This window comes from Ambystoma mexicanum, chromosome 9 (assembly GCF_040938575.1).
Source record: "Ambystoma mexicanum isolate Mex_15411 chromosome 9, UKY_AmexF1_1, whole genome shotgun sequence".
Taxonomy (NCBI): domain Eukaryota; kingdom Metazoa; phylum Chordata; class Amphibia; order Caudata; family Ambystomatidae; genus Ambystoma; species Ambystoma mexicanum.
The window spans coordinates 388,333,656-388,358,403 of record NC_090931.1 but is presented as its reverse complement, the minus strand read 5'-3'; positions in this window follow the sequence as shown (position 1 = coordinate 388,358,403).

Below are 24,748 nucleotides of genomic sequence, written 5' to 3'. Positions count from 1 at the left end.
TATCATTCAGCTTGGCCATGTACTTGGCCATATTCTACAACGTCAAGTCATCCACTGGAGACTCTTCCAGGGTTTTTTGGTGCCTAGAGGCCTTTTCCATGTTTCGGGGGTTTGGCTCCTTAGTGTTCTCTGCGATTTGGTATTTTTACCCATCAAGGAGGCCTCTGAGGGGGTTAGACCCTATTTACACAAAAGGAAGAACAAGGAAACCAAGGGGAAGGGTGATCCTGAAGCCAGGGAGACTAGAAGGAAGAAGCCGACGACCCCAGAGACAGTTCTTCTGAAGGTCAAGGTGATGAGGAAATGAGGGAGGTGCTTTTGTTGTCGGACAGTACGCTTGGACTACAGTGATTGGTCACTGTCTGACATTGTCAATGTGGGGTACTATGTGTGTTCTGCTGGTCAATGGCTCTTCCTGTGACTTTTCAGGTGTCAGGGGATTGGTGTGGTTTTACGCACTGGGGTGTCCACATGGGCAATATTCACATGTGATGTGTACAGGACACTAAGGATCACTTCATTGCACATGCATATATTGAGTGCATGTCCTTACTGACACACACACTTACATGCGTCACTGTGTAATTTTTGTTGCTTGTCCTTTTTTATATGATGCTCAAGGTGTATCCCCAACACAATGGCCGCTCACTGTGCTGTGTGCTGAGCGGTGTGTTGCAGGGGACACAGCACAAGGTTTTGTGATTTACCGATTTGGATTGGCCAATGTGCAGGCCAGCAGGCATTCTTTCTTTTGTTGAATGTACTGCTGGTGGCATGCATTTGTGTAGGACTTTGTATGTGCGGGAGGTTGTTGGTCAGTCATTTCATCTGATTCCATGTCAGGTGTGATTGTCTCAGGCCTGTTTCCATTTATCATGTGGCACTTCTTAACTAATTTTTCATGTGTTGTGCATTTGGTTTGCTCTTTTGCTGTTGCATGCCTTGTCATGGTGTGGCTGACGAGGATGATGGGAGGGTTTGGGTGACATACCAGTGATTTTCATGGCCTGTTTTGCAGGGGGGGCGGGGGTGGTGTGATATGCACCTTGCATGTGTTCCTTTTGGTCACACCGGATTGGTTATATTTAAGTAGGTAGGGATGCACCCAATGTAGCACTTCCGTGGAAACATTCTCAGGGTGGTAAGGTTGTGACAGTTGACTATCTCTTTGTCATCATCGATTGTCACCTGTTATGTGCCAGGCCTTTGTGCACTCCGCAGGGGTGGGAGTTTAGGTGAAAAATGTCGCCACATGCCCTTTCCCCTCACATGAGCAGCGCCTGTGTATGTGGGTGCACCACCATGTCCACCGGTATGCACTGCCGCATTGCAACATTGTGCAGGACACATGCTGCCACAATGATCCTGCACACTACTGGGGGTGCATATAGTAGCTGCCCACCGGAGCCACCAAGGGAGCGGAAGCGTGACTTGAGCACTCCGAATGTGCGCTCCACTATGCCCCTGGTTGCAATATGGGCTGTGTTGCATCTTACCTGGGGTGGTGTGGTGCGATTCCGTATTGGTGTCATCATGTGGGTGCTCAGAGGGTAGGCACTGTCCCCTTGGGAGGTGATGATGGTTGTCATTAGTTGGGTTTGTGCATTTGTCTGTGTGTGACATGTGTGCATGTGCACAGACATTTGTACTCACCAATGAGCCATGTGTCACCATACTTCCCAGCTTCCAGGTCCCAGCTCAGGGCGGACATTCTGTATATGAAACGGTCATTGTTATTGTTGTTATTGTTATTTTGCATTTATATAGCGCCTTATATACCATTGGTATGGTCTGAAGGCGCTGGTAGGTTGAACGCCCTTGGGAACCGAAGTTCATATCAGTAGAGAGAGTAGAGAGAGACAAAAGGGTACGTGTGGGCACCGGGTATGTGTGCAGCTCGTGCAGTGCCCGTGTAATAGCTGCATTCTAGCGGTAGGTGTGCTGGTTGAGAGGTCAGGAGTATGTGTTCGTTCTGGCAGGATTTATCCAGAGCGGATGTGGCTGCGTTAGGCCTGAGGAGAACGCCTGGCTGGGGGGTGTTACCAGCAGTGATTACTTAGAATGATGTGGAGTGAGCGGCGAGTGTTGGTATGAGAGCAGTTATACCGAATGGGGTCATAGTATCACTGTGTTCTAGTTGAGTGGTGATGTAAGGAGAGAGTAAGCGTGGTGGTGGGATAAGATGGGTTATATACGCTTTCAGATATTCTATGCATTCCAAATCATACTATATACGTCGCATGCTCCAGACCGTACCATGCACTCCTATTCACTCCATGGATCCCAGTCTGTTCCATATATTTAGGTCACGCATTCATGCATTCTGGCTTACCGCGTTCGTTTGAGTTTGCGCCGTGCGCTCTGGTTCGCCATGCGTACTCCAGTCATTGTGAGTTAAATGCTCTTTAAGCGTTCTCTGCGTTCCAAACCATACTTTGTATGTTGCACAATTCTATGCGCTTCAGTCCGTTCCATGCCCCCCTATCCAGTCTTGTTTGCCCCACGCATGCACTCTTGTCTGCCTCAAGCATGTTCCCACTCACCCCCTCTACCCACTCACCGCCTCTTCCCACTCACCCCCTCTTCCCACTCACCCCCTCTACGCATTCATCTTCTCTATGCATTCTTCCTCTCTACGCGCTCGACCCATCTACGCAATTCAACTCCCTTTACGCACTCATCCCTCTATGCAGTCATCCCTTCTGCGCACTTATCTGATCCCCGCACTCATCTGTTTTAAGCACTCATGTCTTTCACGCATTCAACATCAGTATTCTGTCCTATTTATTCATCTCTACACATCTGTTCTATACCTTCGTCCATTCTGTACACTCATCCACTCTGTACACTCATCCACTCTGTACACTCATCCACTCATACGCTCTAACCCTCATCCACTCTATTCACTCATATGCCCCATCCACTCATCTGCTCAATCTCTCATCCGTTCTATCCACTTGTCCGTTCTATCCTCTCATCCACTCTATTCACTCATCCACCCTATCCATTCATCTGCCCTATCCACTCATTCTCTTGTCCGCTCTATCCACTCACCCACTCTGCGCATTCACCCCCTTGGCGCACTCACCAACTCTGCGCATTCACCCCCTCTGCGCACTCACCTAGTCTGCGCACTCACCTAGTCTGCGCACTCACCCCCACGACGCACTCACCCCTACGACGCACTCACCCCCATGATGTACTCACCCCCACGATGCATACACCCCCTCTGCGCGCCCACCCCCTCTACGCACTCACCCCTTCTACGCACTCATCCCTTCTACGCACTCATCCCTTCTACGCACTCATCCCTTCTACGCACTCATTCTCTATGCATTCTTCCTCTCTACGCACTCATCCCTCTACACGATTCAAACCCCCTTTATGCACTCATCCCCACTACGCACTCATCCCTCTACGCATTCATCCCTTCTACACACTTATCTGATCCCTGTGCTCATTTGCTCCCCGCACTCATCTGCTCCTCGTAGCCATCTGCTTTAAGGGCTTGTGCCTTTCACGCATTCAGCAGCAATATTCTGTTTTATATGTTCATCTCTACCCTCATCCATTCTATACTTTCATCCGTTCTGTACAGTCATTCACTCTGTACACTTATCCACGCATACGCTCTATCTACTCATCCGCTTTATCCACTCATCCAGTCAGTACACTTATCCACTCATACGTTCTAACACTCCTCTGCGTTATCCACTCATCCTCTCTATTCACTCATCTGCCCTATCCACTCATCCGCCATATCCATTCATTCTCTCATCCGTTCTATCCACTTGTCTGTTCTATCCTCTCATCCATTGTATTCGCTCATCCGCTCTATCCATCCATCCGCCCTATCCACTCATTCTCTCATCCGTTCAATCCTCTCGTCCATTCTGTCCACTCCTCTCGTCTATCCACTCCTCTGGTCTATCCACTCCTCTGGTCTATCCACTCCTGCATTCTGTACACTCCTCCGCTCTGTACACTCCTCCGCTCTGTACACTCCTCCGCTCTGTACATTCGCTAGGTCTACACACTCTTCACACTTCCATATTCATGCCTTGTCCATATTGATGTGCTCTACATACTCATCAGGGTCACATACCCGTCATTTCTACACACTTATGCCGTATATGCTCATCCGTTCTGGACATTCATCTGTTTTACGCACTTCTGCGTTCTACTCGCTTCCCTGTATTACGCGCTCATCCGCTCTACATGCTTGTCCATTCTACACATCCAGCCGCTCTACACACTCATCCACTCAATATGTTCATCCATTCCTCACACTCAGCCGGTCTACATATTCATTTGATTCCCAGATTCATTCAAACTATATAGTTAGCTGTTCTAAGTAATTCATCTACGCTATTCACTTTGTTCACTCTGCATGCATTCTATCCATTTCGGGAGTTTAAATCTCTTTCGTGTTCCCGTATGATTTACTCTTATTAACCATTTCACTGCTTTGATCTACTTTATTCATTTAGTTCTGTTTGCCCTTCTAGATTACACTGGGGGTCGTTAGATGTCAGTTTCTCGCATCAGGTGGTTTGATGGATTGGTGTCATTGAGTTGCTGTTGGTCTGTTTCTGTTAGTTTGGTATAGGTTGGTTTTAGGGGAAGAGCCAGTTTTTCAGCAGTTTGCGGAAAGCCATTAAATCCTCAGTCTGGTGGATGTGGGGTGGGAGTGAGTTCCATAGCGTGGGGGCCAAGGCTGAGAATGATGATCCGCCCAACCTAATTGAGTTTGTCTTCGGAATGACTAGGAGGCCGGCTGAGCTTGATCTTAAGGTGCGGGGGGGGGGGGGGGGTTGTAGGGTTTTAGCTTGTCTTGAAGAAATTGAGGTCCGGTTTTATGCAGCGCTCGATGGGAGATGCACAAGGTTTTGAAGGTCACCCTGCGGGCTACTGGAAGCCAGTGCAGCATCTTAAGGGCTGGGGCAATGTGATCTCTTGGCCCAAGTGCAAGAAGCAATTTGGCTGCCGCGTTTTGTGCCCTTTGGAGTTTATTCAGTTGGTACGCGTGGACTCCGAGGTATAGGGGGTTTGTGTAGTCCAGTCTTGATATAACGATTGATTGGACCGTGGAGAGTCTGTTGTGAAAGGAGAGATATGGAAAGATGCGTCTAAGGGTTTTAAGGTGGTAGTGGCAGGACTTTGAGACGTTGTTGACTTGGCGCGAGAGTGTTAGGTCAGAGTCAAGGGTGCATCCAAGATTTTTCACTGAGTTGGAGGGGGTCAGAGACTTGCCCAATGGTGGAAGGCCAGGGTAGTGGTTGTGGGAGAAGTTCCAGGTTGCCACATACCATGATTTCAGTTTTGGAGGGGTTTAACAGAGTTCCATGTCAAGAAGGCAGGAGGCCAGGTCAGGTCTGCAGTTGGGTTTTGAGTTCAGGAGTTTTAAAATTAGTTGGGTGTCGTCGGTGTAGTTGTAGCACAGGATGTTGTGCGAACGAATTATTGGTGGGAGGGTGATCAAGTAGAGATTGAACAGGAGGGCGGAAAGGCACGCTCCTTGTGGGACTCCTGTGTCGACTGGTCGGGCTTGGGAGGTATAGTTGGAGAGTATCGTTATTTGATACTGATCTTTGAGGAATGAAGCTATCCATTTAAGAGCGGTTCCACAAATTCCTAGGGAGTGGAGGCGGTCTATGAGGATTGAGTGATTGATTGTGTCGAAGGCGGCAGATAGGTCAAGAAGGATTAGTGCCGCGCATCCCGCGGAGTCTGCAGTCATTTTAAGGTCATCCCAAATTGAGGTTAGGGTGGTTTCAGTTCCGTGACGGGCTCTGAAACCAGATTGAGCGGGGTCTAGGAGATTGTTGGCTTCGACAAAGGCATTTAGTTGGGGGTAGGCAGTTCGGTCAATGAGTTTGGCAAGGAATCTGGTGTTTGAGATGGGGCGGTAGCTTTTGGGCTCGAGAGGGTCGAGCGAAGGTTTTTTAATTAGAGGTTTGACATAAGGCGTTTGGAATACCTCGGGAAAGATACCAGAGGAAAGGGAGGTATTTATGATGGATCTTGCGTGTTCACCTGCGCAGGTGGAAGTGAACATTTCTTTGAAGGTTGTGGCTGGGCAAGGGTCCCGTGGCGAGCCAGATGGTTTGCGGGCAGATAGAAGTTTGTGAAATTGCTCTGGTGATATTGGACTAAAGGATTCAAACATTGGTTGCATCTGGTGGGGTGGCCAGTATGGGGTGGAATTGGTTGGAGGATGTAAGAGAGCTAGGTTGGTGGCTAGAGTATTTGTTCTTTCGAGAGCTGTGGTGAAGAAGTGGAGGGAGAGTGAGTCGCACAGTGATTGTGAGGGAGTCGGGACGGTCGTGTTGCAAGCCGGATGGGTGAATTCAGAGATGATTTTGTGGAGTTCTTTGCTTGGGTTTTTGCAGTTTTGGATTCGGGAGTTGTAGTGGGCTTTTTTTGCTTTCTGGATTTCGGCCTTGTACTGATAAAGGTGTTGGGTCAATGTGGCCCTATTCACCTGGGTTTTGTCTTTCTGCCATTTGCGTTCTAGGTATTTATATAGTTGTTTAGTGATCTTCAACTCAGGAGTGAACCATCTGGGGAAGAGGCCGCGGCGGGTTGATGGTTTGCAAGGGGGTGTGAGCCGCGTCAGAGATGCATTGAGCCATGAGTCAAAGGCGTCGGGGGTTAGTTGTTTGTTCAGTAGGCAGGTAGGTGGTGGAGACTGGAGGAGTGAGTCGGCTAGGTCCGGGACGATTATTAGTTTTTCCAGCATTTGCGTAGATTCGGAGGTTCAGATTCGAGTATGGGAGGGCGGTCGGGGGAGTGAATGGTGAATGAGAGAATGAAGTGATCGGACCAGAGGATAGGGGTGGGGGGTTTTAAATGAATCAGGGTGTTGGAGCTAAAGATGGCATCAAGAGTGTGTCCTTTGTAGTGGGTCGGGCCATTTGTGTGGGGTTGGAGGTTAATTGCGTCCAGACCGTCGACCAGAGTGTGTGTCATAGGGATGGTGGGGATGTCGAGCCATATGTTGAAGTCTCCAAGAAGGGTGAGATTGGGGTGGTTTAGTTGAAGGGTGGCAATAGAGTCGCAGAGGTTGTTTGCGAAATGTCTATCGTAGCGAGCGGGTCTGTAGATTAATAGGAAGCTGTGTGAGAGCGACGGGGAGAGGGATAGTCTAACGAGGAGAGATTTGCAGGATGGAATGGAAGGTTGGCTGTCAATGATTGAGGCATGGAAGAGAGACTTGAAGACAAATGCTATTCCTCCTCCTCTAGAAGGACGGTTCAGTGTGATGAGGGAGTATTCGGGGGGGAAGGCTTCACTGGCGATTAGGGCGAAGTCGTCCGAGAACCAAGTTTCGGTGATGAAAACCCGATCTGGTTTGTTCGAGGTGAGGAGGTCTAAGATGCAGTATCTGTTTTTTGCCATGGAATGGGCATTAAATAGGATGCAGTTCACATCGGGAGGCGAGGTTGGTCTCGGAGCAGGAGCGGAAGGTGGTGGTGGCTGAGGGAGAGGAAGCTGGGGAGGGAGAGGCGTAGGGTGGGAGACGATCGATGGGAATAGTGGGCGAGCAGCAGAGTTGGTGGGTTTCAGGCAGGAATGGGTGGCTGTGCGAGTTGGGAAGCTCGGGTTTGGCTCGGGGGATTTGAAGGTAGGGTGTGGGTGGTTAGGACATTCGGTTGTTGTTGAAGAGAAGTCGAGGGAGAGGGGTTTCAGGCAGGGTGAAGCTACGGGGGAAGGAGGTGATTGGGGTACAGAGGTTGCGGGTCGAGACAGGGGAGGCGAGGAGTGCTGAGAGATTGAGGGGGACCAGGTACGGTTCCTCTTTAGTTTCTTTGTTGTGATTGGAGTGTGGGAGAGAGTAGGGGATTCAGAGGGGGAGAGGGATGCAGCTTCGGTTCTTGCTAAGGCTCGGCATGTAGTTTTTAGGGAGGGGAAATGGTGTGTTCGGGGAGCGGAGGCGGTGGGTGTTTGTGGGCAAGGCAGGGGGGGACCCTTGCCGGGCGCGGTGTGCTCGCTATGATAGTGAGGGGAGCGGGCATGGGTAATGTGGGCTGATCAGTGGTGATGTTTGGGGGGGGAGACTTCTTAGGGTGGTTGGCTCGCCATCGTGCCCCTCTGGCTTGGTGTTTGGAGAGGCGAATGGTAGGGAGTGCAACGGAGGGTGGGACGATTTGGAAAGGGGGAGACGGGAGGGGAGGCATAACAGGGAGTGGGGGCAGATTATGGTGGTCATTTCTGGACATACTCTGGAGGAGTGGATGCACTCATGCCTAATACGAGCTGTTAGGTGTAGTCTCAAGTGCAACTTACAGTTTATTGTACTTTATAAGTTCTGCTGTTTCACTGGCTGTGAGAAGTCTTGTACTCAAGGTTCCAAGAAGTTGGGTGATATTATTCACTTATTCTGGGTTTTAGTGTACAATTTGTGTCCTAACATGCAGATATTAGGCCGTTTAAGATATAGCTAGATCCTAGGAAATCTTAACTGGGCGGCCTATTTAGTTGTAGCTACAGCGCAGTTAGCACAGTTAGGCTAGATCCTAGGATATACTAACTGGGCGGCCTATTTAGTTGTAGCTACAGCACAGTTAGCACAGTTAGGCTAGATCCTAGGATATACTAACTGGGCGGCCTATTTAGTTGTAGCTACAGCACAGTTACGCTGTTGGATAGGCTTTCTTTTAGTAAGCTGTAATACAGGTATGCTTATTATTTTAGGCAGAGTTTGCGAGGTTGTTGGGCAACTTCTAAATTCAGTTTCTTATTGCACATTTTTAGAATTACAGAGAGGCTGTTGAGTACACTTCTAAATTCGCACGGAGGCAATTGGACATACTTCTAACATTCACTAAGAGGTTATTGGGTACATTTCTAAGTTCAAGTTTTCACAGAGAGGCTATTGGGCACACTTCTAGATTCACAGAGCGGCTACTGGGCACAATTCCATATTCAGCAAGGCTGTTGGGCGCATTCCTGGGAACACAGAGAGGCTATTGGGCGCATTTGTAAAGTTCAGCTTCTAAATGCACTTCTAAGTTTAACTTTAACCGGGATGCTAAAGGTGAATTTCTAAAATCAACTTCTAAGTTCAACTTTCACCGGTATGCTATTATGCGTACATCTAAATTCAGCTTTCACAGAGAGGCTGTTGGGCGCACTTCAAAGTTCAGTTTCCACGTGGAAGCTAATGGGTACACTTCTGAGTTCACAGAGAGGCAATTGGGCACACTTACTTTTCACAGGGAGGCTATTGGGCGCACTTCTAAATTCAGTTTTTTACAGAGAGGCTATTGGGCACACTACTAGATTCAACTTTTCACAGAGAGGCTATTGGGCACACTTCTAGATTCAACTTTTCACAGAGCGGCTATTGGGCACACAATAAAATCACAGTGGGGCAATTGGGCACACTTACTTTTCACAGGGAGGCTATTGGGCGCACTTCTAAATTCAGTTTTTTACAGAGAGGCTATTGGGCACACTACTAGATTCAACTTTTCACAGAGAGGCTAATGGGCACACTTCTAAATTCAGTTTTGCATAGAGAGGTTAATGGGCACACTTCTAAATGCAACTTTCACAGAGAGGCTATTGGGCACATTTCAAGTTCAGCTTTCACAGAGAGGCTATTGGGCACACTTCTAAATTTAACTTTCACAGAGAGGCTAATGGGCACATTTCTAGATTCAACTTTCGCAGAGAGGCTATTAGGCACACTTCTAAATTCAGCATTCACAGAGAGGCTATTGGGCACACTTCTAAATTCAACTTTCACAGAGAGGCTATTGGGCACACTTCTAAATTCAACTTTCACAGAGAGGCTATTGAGCACACTTCTAAATTCAGCATTCACAGAGAGGCTAATGGGCACATTTCTAGATTCAACTTTCACAGAGAGGCTATTGGGCACACTTCTAAATTCAACTTTCACAGAGAGGCTATTGGGCACACTTCTAAATTCAGCATTCACAGAGAGGCTATTGGGCACACTTCAAGTTCAGCTTTCACAGAGTGGCTAGTGGGCACACTTCTAAATTTGGTTTTGCACAGAGGCGCTATTGGGCACACTTCTAAATGCAACTTTCACAGAGAGGCTATTGGGCACACTTCAAGTTCAGCTTTCACAGAGTGGCTATTGGGCACACTTCTAAATGCAACTTTCACAGAGGCTATTGGGCACACTTCTGAATGCAAGTTTCACAGAGAGGCTATTGGGCACACTTCTGAATGCAACTTTCACAGAGAGGCTATTGGGCACACTTCTAAATTCAGTTTTGCACAGGTATAGGACAGGGTTTCTAAATGCAATTATGCCACAGAATAACGAGTTTACAGTGGTGAGGCTTCCTTAGTTGATTGGTAGGGTGGTATGGCGTGAAATAATTGCTTCTGGCCCCGCCCTTTCCACACTTACTTGATGTTGGCTTCTTGCTTCTCCTGCTGATACCTGCAGATAAGACCTTGAGCTGTCTCTGTGGGAGCTGTCCTTTGCCTCAGGTCCTTAGCCGATGGGCTGGCAGGCAGAGGGCTGCCCTGGGAGGACTGGTAATGAGTGCAAATCTTCTTGTCAGGACCTATCAGGGGAGGGGGCGGGCTGGGAGGCGGGAGGAGGATCGGGAAGGGGAAGAGAGCGAGAGGGGCCGGGAAAAAAACAACGGTGCACGCAAGTGCAGGGGGCCTCTACAGGGGCTGGAAGGGGACCAAATCAGGGCCCAGAAGGGTCTTGAGTATGCTGCACTCACCTCGATGCGTCCAAATGGAAAAGGGTAGACCCAGGATAGTTTGTATAGACAGAGGTGATGATTCCATGGGCATCGCATACAACCTGTATGTTCATGGAATGCCAGTGCTTGCGGTTGCGGTAGATGTTCTCAGTGGCCCTAGATGGACGTAGGGCCACATGGGTGCAATCTATGGCACCAAGCACTTTGGGGAAGTGTGCCACCCTGTAAACGTCCTGGACCACGGCCTGCCTTTCTGCGGGTGTTCTGGGCATGTATATGTGCCTGCGGACTGAGGGGCGCGCAGTCATGATTGCCAACACCTGGTGTAGGCAGCGTGACTGTGGGCTGTGAGACACCCCCAACTATGGCAGTTGTCTGCTGAAATGACCCAGTGGCCAAAAAATGCAGGACATTGAGCACTTTTTCCAAGGGGCTCAGTGCTTGGGAGCACAAGATGGGTGATGTGAGCTCATCCACCCACTCAGTGACCAGGTCTAGGATGATATGAGGTGGAAACCTATACCTGCCATAGACCTTGTCATCAGGCATCCCAAAAAGACTGGTCCTGGGCAAAAAAAAATGCAGGGCCTGGCTATTCTCCTCCTCCTGCATTGTCCCACGATCACTGCTGCGAGAAATGGGACATTCATCATAGCTGTATATACGCGTTTGTTGTTTGCACACACTTTTATACTGCTTCATGTGGCAGACGTGTTTACGCCTGTGTGTGTCTTTTGGTGTGCGTGGATTTCCCCTATTCGATTCCATGAATACTTGTTGTTTGCGCGTGTGTGGGCGTTCCATGTATTTCCCAGCAGTACTTCCCCAGTTACGCCCTCAGTTTCACGCGTTGTTCCCCGTTCTGCTTGTTCCGCCCCCTTTTTGGGGTGTGTGCTACACGCTGTGCGCTTTTGCTGTGCGTGTCACGAACAGCGTTCGGGATGTTACAGTGACGTGTGCGCCACGCGCGGTTTCGGCGCAGTGTCCTGGAAAAACACACGCACAGACTTCCATGAATCGCTTGCGTGCGATTCGCACATGTGCGCTGGATTTTTCTCACTTGGGCCACCGATTTCGGCGCACAATTATTCCATGAATCGGCCTGCAAATCTTAATTCATAATCCTTTCACTTGTTTTGGCTATCTATAGATTGCGCACAGACCACCAAGTTTGGTGTCCATTTATCCCTGGAAATGAATGTTGTTTCTCAAAGAGGAATCTCTGGATCAGTCATGAAAAGATGCTGGTACTGCGGTTTCCTTGCATGGAGACCATTCACATACCAGATGATTAGCATTAGGTCGAAAATCATTAAATAATTGGCTACTTTACTTCTGTAAAGCTCAATCTATTTTTGTGATTTTCTGTATACTGCTTTAAATGGCAGGGATGCTCCCTTCTGTGCCAATATTTACTTCACTTTTTTGCCCACTCTCAATCCCAGTTTAATCCCTGGTTTTGAAATTCTCTCTCACCCCCTGCCCCCCTTATATGAGCCCACCTCCTCCAAAGAATACCTGTGGTGGTGCTTCTGATCTTCAAGCACCTTCGTCAGGGTGGGGAACGAGTTGATGGAGCTTGAGTTAGTTTCCGTTCTTTGATTTTCTGCTGTCTGCCTCCTGATCTCTTCTGAGTAGATCTTAAGCTTCTTTGCTTTTCTTTCTTCACAGTCATACAATCCGTTATCGTGTTACCCCAAAGGGGCAATCTTTCGCATCAGATTTGATCTGTGCCGGTATGTTTTTACTTTTTTAGATTAGTATACATATCTGGGTAGGTCGGTATGAGCAATTATGAATATTTAGTAACTTTTGTTTAGAATCTTTATTTATCCATTTTCAACAACCATCAGTATACATCATCAACACGAAAGCCTTCAAATCCAGGCATATTTTACCATTCCACCTTTTTAACCCCCAACTTTTGCTGGTTCATGGTCTATACGCACGAAGCAAACAGCCAGTTAGAACAAAACAATATTTACATCTAGATAGGGGCCTGCTAGGGGCCTGATCACTGACCTTGACTGCAGTTTGCCAGCTATTGGTGTTGTTGAAGTTGTTAGAGCCTCGATGCCTACTCGGAGGTGATGAGTCACGCTTTACAAAACCTATACCATAACGATGAGGTCACTATTTTGCTGGTCATTTTTCGGTGCCTTCTTTAGCGCTACTCTCTCCCTCACCTACACTGTTTACGAGGGGTCACTTGTCATTCCTCCCTCTCTTTGCACAGGGACAACCCCATGACTCCTGTTTTTTATTTTAAAATCTGGATGCACAATCCTTTACCGCAGAAACATTTATACAATAGTGACCCGGGTCCGGTTGAATTTACACTATCAAAACATTGATCCGATCTCACTTGGTTCCAGTCTTCATGAATCCTTTTTTCCCAAACCACCAACAGGACTATTAGCTCATTTAATTCCTTGCATTGCACGTCTAACCTGTTTATGATACTTGAGCACCATTCACTTGGCATTTTCTAAAGCCCCAAATCTCCATCTCGCCTCACCTCCCCGGAAGATGTTTTGCAAATTATTCATTCCTATCAAAGCCGACCCCGATGATGATTTGAAATGTTGCAGGCAATTGCAAGTAAATAACTTTTTTTAAAACCCATTTGAACTTATACATTTATAAAACAGCCAGAATGCATCCTGCAAGATCACAATGGAAGAGCAAATAATGGTAATTGCACCAATGGACAATTTGATTACTCCCCTTGGATGCTCTAATAGTGATAACCATTATTTCACTAGGCATTTAGCGGAATCAGATATGCAGGTGGTTACATTTAAAAGGATGGCAACTCACTGCATTCATTTCAGAGGGTGGGTTTAGTGATCCAAAGATAGAATGCCCCTGTGAGTTATTTGTCGTTCTTTAGGCATTGACCCGTTGAGATGCTCATGCCAGCAACAGCAGTGCTAAACAAAAACATAACCTACTAATGATGTATGTGAAGTGCATACCTGTGGCCTTATGTGAAAACATATTCTCTTTCCACGTAATAGTGGTAAAGTCATATAACCCTGTCTCATGAGAGAATTTATCCAGACGACATTCACAACAATGTGACATGATGGGGGCCATTTGCATAAATCCGCAACCCATGTGTCAAAGCTGAGAGCATTTTATTTCTGCAAGAGCTGGGATGTACATGAGCCGTGGATAGAACAAAGGCGCAGCCATTTGATGAGATGAGATGGCATCTGCAGACATGTTTAGGGAGATGGTGTGGCGAGGAAGCAGATTGGTTGGTAGGCAGGTGGGAGCTCACAAGGATGTGCTTTTATTAAGTCAGACTGTTCAGGATGCATGTATGCCCACTTTCTGGCTCAGTGTCATCATTGAAGGCAGGCCACACTGCTCGAGAAACGGAACAAGGCACGGCTGCACCAGATGGCGGATCATGTTTTTTATTTTTTACTTATATTGGAAACATCCTATAAGAGTTGAAGGGTAAACCACGTGGGTAGGCCAAGGAGAACTGTACAGATCTGGAATGATTCTGCAAAGCCATGCCCTCTCCATGGCTGTAGGATGTACTATCAGGATTCATTGTTCGTGTACCCGACTGAATGTATCACACTGGCTTTTTTGCATGAGGATCGTTCTGTAAAACCATTAAGGACCACATTTGTGGGTCAGGGATAGTATGCCAGTATGCCAGTTTCTATGTTAATTTCTTCATATCTGTCTGGAAATAAATCCTGTTTGTACCTTTGTTGTCTGGTGGGGGAATCAAGAGCAAGAGTCTTAAAAACATATGCAAGGCTAAAAAATAAACTAGACCGGGTATAGAAACAGAGGAAAGGTGATTTCTTCTAAGTGAGCTTTAACCCTTGTCCCGTGATTGTTTTCACTAATAAAGTGCAAACAGCTTTACTTCATGTTGTATTGATAATCTTTCCCTTTCACCAAATATATATGAACATGGGACCTAATAAACAATTGTACCCTGAACCATCAAAGTAGATTAATATGTGGTGTATCTGAGAATGATTGGATAAAACATTACACAGAAGTCTTCGCTGCCAGGGCTGACGACGTAGACTTACCTGAAGAGATAACAACACTTCCTTGGATGAAAATGATGGACGAGAGGGAAATTGAAATTGCAATTCGGAAATTAAAAGACTCCTCCGCTGCAGGCCCTGACGGGCTGACGAATATCCACCTGAAGAAAGACCCAAAATCATGGGCAGTGATAATAAACATCTTATTCAAGAGAATTGTACTACAAAGAAAGATCCCAGAAACATGGACAAAAAGCATAACAGTGCCTATATATAAAAAGGGTCAACGTGATTTGCCTATAAATTACCGACCTATTTTGTTACTAGCATCAACAGGAAAGCTTTTTGCAGCAGACTTACAGAAAAACCTGACAATATGGGCAGAGACGAATAACATCATCGACCCGTGCCAAACAGGGTTCACAAAGCGTACAGGAACGGATCTAAACCTGTTTATTATATCTATGCTAAAAACCAACGCAATAGAGTTAAAAAAAGAACTACATTTGGCCTTTATTGATCTAAGCCAAGCATTTGACACTGTAAACAGAAGAAAGCTATGGGAAAAGTTAAAATCCTGGTCTTGCCCTGCGGAATTACTGAACCCAATAAGGGCGTTACATCAAAACACGACCACCCAAATCAGAGTAAACGACCGAGGGGATTTGACGGCCAACATCAGAATCAACAAGGGAGTGAAGCAAGGTTGTCCGCTTGCAGCAACATTGTTCAAACTGTTTATAGCCGACATTCCAGAAATAACATCATGCACAAGACATTTCAGTCCGAAAATTAACAATCAGGAAGTGGCGATAATATGCTATGCAGACGACATAGTAATACTAGATGAAACAAGAATTGGGCTGCAACGACTCATAAACAACCTACAAACCTACATGCAAAAAAATGACCTGATGATCAATGTGGGAAAATCAAAGATCCTGACTATAAACGGCAAGAACAACGCCATAATGAAAAAATTTAAATGGCATATAGCAGGAGAACCTCTTGAACGAATACAGACGATAAAATATTTAGGAGTAGGACTCAACGCCTCTACAGTGGAAAAGAGCTGGGTAGAAACTCTGCTTGTAAAAGTCAGAAATCTAAGTGCACAAGGAAGGGTCCTAGATGGCAAATATGGAAAATTTTCATTGGCACCAGTAAGATTGTTCTATGTTCAAAAAGTCCTGCCGTCCTTAGCATACGGAAGTGAAACCGGTCTGAATCTATCATATAAAATATGGTCGAAACTGGAAAGTGGATTTTGGAAACCAGTTTTGAAGCTTCCGAGGTGCACTCCGATAGTGGCTATAAGAGCGGAACTGGGCCTCGAGTCTCTTGAAGCCATAATGAAATGGAAATCATTATGCCTGTTGAGAAAAATATGTGAAACCAGTCCGGCCGAGAGCTATAAAATACTGGCTACTAAAGGAGTAGACAAAAGCTCAACTTATCTTAACCATTGGAAAAGAGAATGGTCCCAAGTACTAACAAAAATGGACTCATCTAAAGAAGAACTGCTTACAAACCCCAACAAAGTAAAAGAAAAGCTCATGAGACAGGACTGGATTGCAACAAGAGAGGCCAAAATGAAGCTAACGAACATAAACACCATGGCAGTCGAACATAGAAAAAGAAATGTGCTTCCAGAGTATCTAGTAAAATTTCCATCATACGCACATAGAGCAACATTATTAAAAATCCGGTTGGGAGTTTACCCAACAAACGAATATAAAAATAGAACTGGAGGAAGAGGTATTAATGAAGGGCGCTGCAGGTTTTGTCAAAAAGAGTGGCAACTAGAGACTCCGATGCATCTCATGATGAACTGCATCGCCGTTTCAAAGGACAGAAAGCGTTTGTTATCAAGGTATATGTCAAAAACAACCCAACGCAACGATGAGGAACGATGGGACTATTTTATTCAAGGACACAATCCCCGATTCTCATGTGCGGGTATAAACTTTTTGGATAAAATCCTCAAAGAAAAAGATGATGAACTAGCAGAGGAAAACTTGCAAACATCTGGACACATCAAGTGAACAAACAAACATATACCTTAGGAGGTGACGGACGTAAAGATAGTCACGATGAAACGAAAGGAAAAAAGAGGAATTGAATTGAAACGGAAAGTGTGATAAAAGTTTAAATGTAAACTAAAATACTACACTTTAAATAAATAAAAAAAAAATATATATATGAACTGAATTATAATGAGATTTTATATGATATATCGTGTTTCCCTACTACCATTAATTTTCTCATCACACCTATTTGTATTGCATTATTGGGACACGAAAGCTGCTGAGTAGGTCTTTGCAGAAGGCAGCCACCTGGGGGTCACATGATATAAACTACACAAGACTGTGGACTGGAGTATGAACTATTGGAAATGATCAGCACATGTTATGAGGAAGAGGAGCCTGGTCATCTTTTAGCAGGAGATTTTAAAAAGGATGCAGGCCAGGTGATTATAAGCATGTAAAACATCTGCTTCAACCATCTTTCAAACTTTACAAACTAGGTGAGAGTGAAGGGTGGCCACCCCCCAATTGTCAGGGTTACATTTAGTTTATATAAGAATCCTGTTAAATTTTGGTTGTGTCATATGGGCATGACCTATACAAGTGGCGGTCTGGTAGATAGGTTAGGTTGTGGTGGAAATTATCCCGATAGAGTAAACATTTAGCTCTGTGAATTGTCTTGCAAGACAATAATGCTGACTCTGTCTTTGCGACTGTCACCAAATGATTTCATAAGCTCCATTTCTCCGACAATTTGGTGCTGCGACTCAAACCTGTCATGTCTTCAAGGAGAATACCACCAGTTTGTGGACCACTCCTCCCCCGAACCACCATCCCAAATCGCTCTGGTGCCAGAACGGAGAGGTACGGCGTACTACTTAAACTCCAGTGGGGTGGTCGGAAAGAGGCTGACCGCAAGTCCTGATTCTTTGTAGCCGCACAGGGAACACATGCTTTATCTAGTAGCAGGAGCAGAGATACAAGTTTCATTTTAGGGTAAATGAAAAAAAATGGTAAAATGAAAAATTCAATAAAGTGCAGTGTCTGGTTAATAATGTTGTTAATAATGTTGTATGACACAAAGTTATATTGTTTGAGTCTGGTCAAATGAAACACGCCCTCAGATTAACTGTATTTAAATAATGTGAGGAGATAAGAGTGGAGTATGAAAGTTTTTATCCTTTTCAGGACCCCTTAGTAGAGCCTCTGGTATCTGAATCTCATCCCTTTTCAGGGCCACAGCAAAGTGAAATCTTCCTTGTGTGTGAGTAATTGCCAGCGGGTTTGGAATGTCGGGGATAACGTAATTAGCATTAACAGGAAACAAAATTTAAATAACACAACAAAACATTGGTACTGAACAGTCTTCAGGAGCCCCTTATACTACCTATGGGCACGACAGCACATTAAACGTATACCAAATATAACAGCAGACCATGCAAGAATGAATAAGAATGGACTGATCTCATGCAAGCAAATTGGCACAACCAGTTCCTGCTAGAAGGTACCTTTTAATATCAACTGGTTGGACAACTTAAAACATGCATTGGAATCAAGAAAGGGAACAATTTGCCCAAAATAGTGGAAGGAGTGTTCAGATTGGTATGAAGAGGCATCCGAAAGGCAAAATGCCTCCTAAATTAGGGAATACAAAAATGTCAATAATAACCCAAGTTATCCGATTGGGCTGGCACACTTCCTGCTGTAACCTCAATTGGCAAAAGATATGTAGGATGAGGAGATGGTCGGCGATAACAGTTAGTGCTTTACTAGTGTGTGGACCACCCCAGTCAGAATGAACGCTCGAACTAGGCGATTGCCCCACACTCAATTGTTACTACGACTAGACAACCACAAACAGGGTGTACAGCAAGTGCCTCAGAGGCAGACCATGCAACATTCTGCATCCGTTCAGCGACCGACTGCCCCCAAGCCTCTTTAACTACTAAAGGTTTTGACCCAACACACCACCACCTGCATATTCCATGACACAGACACCAGGGGAGATGGCCTCCCCCAGGTTTGTGCAAATACTCACTTTATCCCTAGTTGCAGTTTCCCTTACGAGTGGAAGCATGAGCTACAGAAGTGACTCTTGTGCCATCCAAACACCACTGAGGTAGGTGCCGGGAAATGCCTGCAGCATAGACAGGGAAGTCAATTAATGACTGTGTATGTAGCATGGTCCCTAGGGTACATCAGGACTCCTGGTGAAGGATCTCCCGAACCTCATCACTTTGCCGAAGACATGGAAGTGGTAATACAATGCAAAATCTCCTCTTGAGCAGATGTAAACCAGTTGACGAGGGCGCCAACGTCAGCAGAAGTCAGAAAGAAGCTCATTCGGCAAGTCCAAAGGCCATAGGGCTTAAGCACATTTTGCGCATCAGCGCAAATTAGTGTAATGTAATACACTCTTCGTCCTTTCATCACGAGGCGCTGCGCGAGCTCACCTCGTGATGGAAGGACGAATGGAATGTTATGACGCGACAAGAACGAGCGTTTCAAATGCAGCTGTCAGTTGCTGCCCATGGTCGGTGGGGCCTGTCCACATATACTTTAGTTCTAGTAGATAAATAAACATTCATGTTTACCTCGCATATATTTCCTGGTCTTTCCTCCGGTACTTCAAGTGGCGACGAGGATAAACTTCAGGCCACACCGCCCTGCACATTTCCTCCAGATTCTCCCTCCGGCGATGACGACTTCCAGTGACACATCTTTGAGCGTGTAGCAGGCCGCGCAGTTGTCAGAAACTGGCCGCTCCGCTTGTCAGCTGTGCATTGGGTGTGTAGCAGGCCCTGCAGCTGTACTAAAAGCTGTGGCCGCTCCGCCCCATCGGTTTCCTGTTCCGTGATCCTGAGCATGGGAACGTTACCGCAGTGAGTGCCTGCGTGGCCCCAAATTGTTTTCATTGTGCTGCGTATGTTTATTCAAGTTCATGTCGTCTGGATGTGTTGCATGATGCATTGAATCCTTACCATATTACGCAGTACACAAGGACAGGCAGTTTTATAATTCAAGACGGTTCTTACCGTATAATACTGCATATAAGGACAAGTGAATTTACAAATACAGTTGTATTTGACTTTGTGAAGACAATAATGCAGATGGCAATTGTTTTGTGCTAAACCAAGCACAATTTGCTGGACATATATAATTTTTTTGTCAGCATATTGGTAGTACAGCTACTGAATTTTGTTAATAAATTCTGCAGCAAATCCATTTTCTACAGCCACACATATAATTTTCCCAGCACACCTGTATGCCAAATCTCTTACAACATGGCTTTCAGTAGTGTGCCACCGCCCATGTTTTTTATGTCAGATGTTGGCGAACCGGCAATTCCATGGAAGAGATGGATTAAATCGTTTGAACATTACGCTGGTGTTGTGTGTGGCCAAAACTGCAGCGTGGAAAAGAGGAAGTCCCTTTTGATGCATTGTTTGGGCCCAGCAGGGCAGGAGAAGTTTGAAGACCTGCCGGATCTACTTCCCAATGAAGATATCGACCTGAATGAATACGAACGATCAGTGAAGAAAATGGGCAAGCATTATGAAAAGAAACTGAGCACAATCCTAGAACGTTATAAGTTTGGGAAGAGGACTCAAGGAGAAGGTGAAAGTATAGAACAATACATTACAAATTTGAGGAAATTGGCTAAAACATGTAATTTTAATGCCCAACTGGATGAGAGATTAAGGGATCAATTCATGTTGGAGTGTAGGAGCAGTAAAGTAAGAGAAAGGTTGTGGGCTGAGGACGACCCCACTTTGGACACAGTTTTACGCGTGGCCAAGGAGGTGGAACACACCGAAAAATGTGTCAAGGAGTTGGAGAACAGACAACAAAATACTGAAATTAAACATGAAATCTCCAAGGATAAGACTACTATACCCACAGCGATCAAGAATAATGAGTCTATTGCTCAAGTGACAGAAAATCCCGGTAAAAGATACAACTCAGAAAGGAGTGGAAGACTCCCTTGGAATGACGATAAAAAAAAAACCTAGCCTAAAAGTCAGCAATGGAGATGGGAGGAAGAAAAGTCCACGCAGACGAGGAGATGAACCTAGAAAGAGGAACACAGGGAGATGTTTTAGATGTGATAGCATAGATCATTGGGCAGATAATCCAGAATGCCCTGCCCTGAAAATTATATGTGGGAAATGTAAAGGTAAAGGACATTATGCTCGATGTTGCAGAATGCAGAACACTTCTACTAATTGGATAGGAAACGACGAGTGTAGTGATGAAGATGGAGAAGAATGTGTATTTGTTGTAACAGATGAAGAAAATGAGCAAGAGATGGAAAGTCCCAAGGCTGTAGTGTGTTTTGATGGTACTGACATGCACATGATGATCGACTCAGGAGCTAAATACACTGTGATACCACAAAATCTCTGGGACAGAAAGAGACATGAGTATTTACATGAACCAGACATAAGACCCAGAGCATATGGGGAAGTTAAAATAGATGTCATTGGTTGGTTCTGGGAAGCACTCAAGTTCAAAGAGAGGAGAGCCAACGGAAAAATATACATAACAAAGAAGGGGAGAACACCTTTGTTAAGCTGGACTCACCAGAGCAAATTAAAAGTGAAGTTGGATGCTGCATCTGACTAAGCAGTATATTCTATTGAAAGTGGTACTGGAGGAATTCGAAGTGTTAAAGAGACCACAGATAATGTTAACATAATGAAGGAAATTTTCAGGGAGGAAATTGGATGCTTACGTGGGTTTGTTCATGAGATTAAAATGAAGACAAACCATGTTCCTGTAGTGCAGAAGTTGCGCAGCATCCCACTCTCTATGAGAGAAGAAGTAAAAAAGGAAATTAAATTATTGGAAGATCAGAAGATAATTGAAAAAATAGAAGCCAGTGAATGGGTCTCACCATTAGTAGTCTTGAGAAAAAAATCCGGAAAACTGAGGATATGTGTGGACATGAGGGAATTAAATAAAAATGTGATCCCAGACAGACATCCACTTCCTAACATACAGGAAATTGTGTCCACCATTGGACCTTCGAAGTACTTTTCTACTCTTGATCTGAGGTCAGCATACCACCAAGTTAAGCTGCATAAAGAATCTAAGAAGATGACAGCGTTTATCACACCGGATGGATTGTACCAATACAGGAGACTACCTTTTAGGTTAGTATCAGCTGCTTCAGTATTTCAAAGGATCATGCACCAACTGTTTGAAGGTGTTGAAGGAATCATTTGTTTCCAAGACGATATTTTACTGCATGCCATTGACCAAAAGGTACATAATGAAAGACTACAACACGTTTTTAAGAAATGATATGAAGCAGGAATGACCCTCAGAGACAAATGTAACATCAATCGCAGTGAAATTGAATATTTAGGGCATAACATTTCTGCTGGAGGCATAAGGCCAAAGAAGCAATTGGCTGATGCCATAGTAAATATGCCAAGACCAAAAACAAAAGAAGAGGTGCGGACGTTCATTGGGATGGCGGAGTACTATTCTAAATTTATAAAAGACTTTGCAGTGCACACAGTTCCACTCCGTGAACTTTTAAAAAGGAAGATATTTGAATGGAACATAGAATGTGAGGAGGAATTTGAAAATATCAAATTGGAATTAAATAGGGCACCATCGTTGAAGAATTTCAAGAGTGGGAGGAAGACCATAATTACAACAGATGCAAGCAACTTGGGATTGGGTGCTGTTGTCACCCAAGAAGTTGATGGAAAATAATGTTTAATTGCTTTTGCATCAAGATTATTAAAAGGTGCAGAAAGGTTGTACGCTGCAATAGAGAAAGAAATTTTAGCCATCAAGTGGGTGACAGAAAAATTCAGAAACTTCATCTGGGGAGTGGAAGTAGAGATTCGCACTGACCACAAACCATTAATACATGTCATTATGAATAAGGGTTTGGACAATGTATCTAACAGAATCAAAAGATTGGTTGTACTGTTGCAAGAATACAATTGTAAAGTAAGATATGTACCAGGAGTGAAGAATCGTGCTGCTGACTGTCTGTCGAGACTTACCAATACTTCTGAAGCAGAAGACGAAGGTGAAAATGATTCAGAAGTGGTTTTGAATATAGAAACATTATCTATATCTCAAACTGAGTGGGAGGAAGCAGAGAGGCAAGATGATAATATGGCCAATTTGAAACAGATTATACAAAACGGTGAAAACCTGAGGAAACTCAAATTCGAGGAATCCAATCTCATGGAATACTGGAGAGTAGCGGATGAACTCAATGTGACGAATGACAGAATCATGAGAGGAGATCGAATTATTCCACCTGTGGGCCTACGACAAAGAATCGTTGAATTAGGTCACGAAGGTCATCAAGGGATAGTGAAGACTAAACAGAGAATACGTGATGATTTCTGGTAGCCAGGATGCGATCTGCAAATTGAGAGAATCATCAGAGAATGTATCCTTTGTAATCAGAGTGACAGAACATGTATGAGTGTGAAGTACCCGATGGTAATAACTAACATTCCAGGAAAGGTATGGGATGAGATAGGCATGGATATACTGGGACCTATTCATTGTGATGGTAAGCAACAATTTTGCTTAGTGGTCATAGACCTTCTAACCAGATGGGTGGAAGTTTTAATTAGGCCTAACATGAATGCAAAGGTAGTTATAGAATTTCTGTCAGAAATATGTGACAGAGAAGGTTTCCCAAGAAGCATTTTAACGGACAATGGTGTCCAGTTCAGGTCAAGAGAAATGGAGAAATTCTGTACCAATAATTCCATTGTACACAAAACAAGCGCAATATACCATCCACAAACGAATGGAGTAGTTGAGAGATTCAACAAAGTTCTCAAAGACGCCATTCGCTGGGCGTGGGCTAATGGGCTTAGCTGGGAAGAAGCAGTAAGAAGAAAAATAATTGCTCATCGCTTCACGCCACATAGTACAACAGGTTTATCACCTTTTGAATTGAGTAGGGGACGCAAAGCAAATACCAAATTGACCCCATCCTGGTTGGGGAGGGAGACTGTGGTGAGGAAATATTTTGGAGAAGCGGTAGAAAACATCAGGGATACACAGATTAAGAACAAAGTAGCTCATGACAGTCATGTAAAGAAAGGAAAAGAGAATGAGGACCCAAGAGTGGGTGGTTTAGTAAGAATTAAATTGCCTCCAGTACTAAGAGATGGACCTTGCAAATGGTCCAAACCAGTGAGTGTGATTTGAAGTTTTCAAACACGCGGTGAGGGTGCAAGATGGCAGAGTTTGGAATATGGAAAGGGTGTGTGTGATGAAATCGTGCAGAAGTGGGATGAATGGAGAAACTATGTGCAGAGAACAACCAAGTCATATTAGTAGTGAAGACATGAAAGAGAATGGTGAACATGTGAGACCAATGTTGAATAAAAAGGCAATGTCACTAATTTCCTTGCCAAAAGTAAAATCAGATTCTTCACGTGTATCACGAACAGGAAGGATAATCCGCAAACCAGACCACATGAAGGACTTTGTCTAAGAATACGGAGTATGCAGAACGAAGATGAGATCTTATCAAACTATTGTTTAAATAATAGCAAGAAATTAAGGACGGGAGATGTGTAATGTAATACACTCTTCGTCCTTTCATCACGAGGCGCTGCGCGAGCTCACCTCGTGATGGAAGGACGAATGGAATGTTATGACGCGACAAGAACGAGCGTTTCAAATGCAGCTGTCAGTTGCTGCCCATGGTTGGTGGAGCCTGTCCACATATACTTTAGTTCTAGTAGATAAATAAACATTCATGTTTACCTCGCATATATTTCCTGGTCTTTCCTCCGGTACTTCAATTAGATTAGAGGCATAAACAGACTGGCTAGCTGTGTTGCCAGTGATGGCATCAGGATGCTATACAGGCATGGTTTAACTGTGTTACCACATATTTTCCTGTGGAGAATTGCGAAGGACGCTGGAGCCGGTTTTTGAATGGAGATGTTTTTCCGTGGTGTACGAGTTTACCATGCACAATTGGGATATTCAG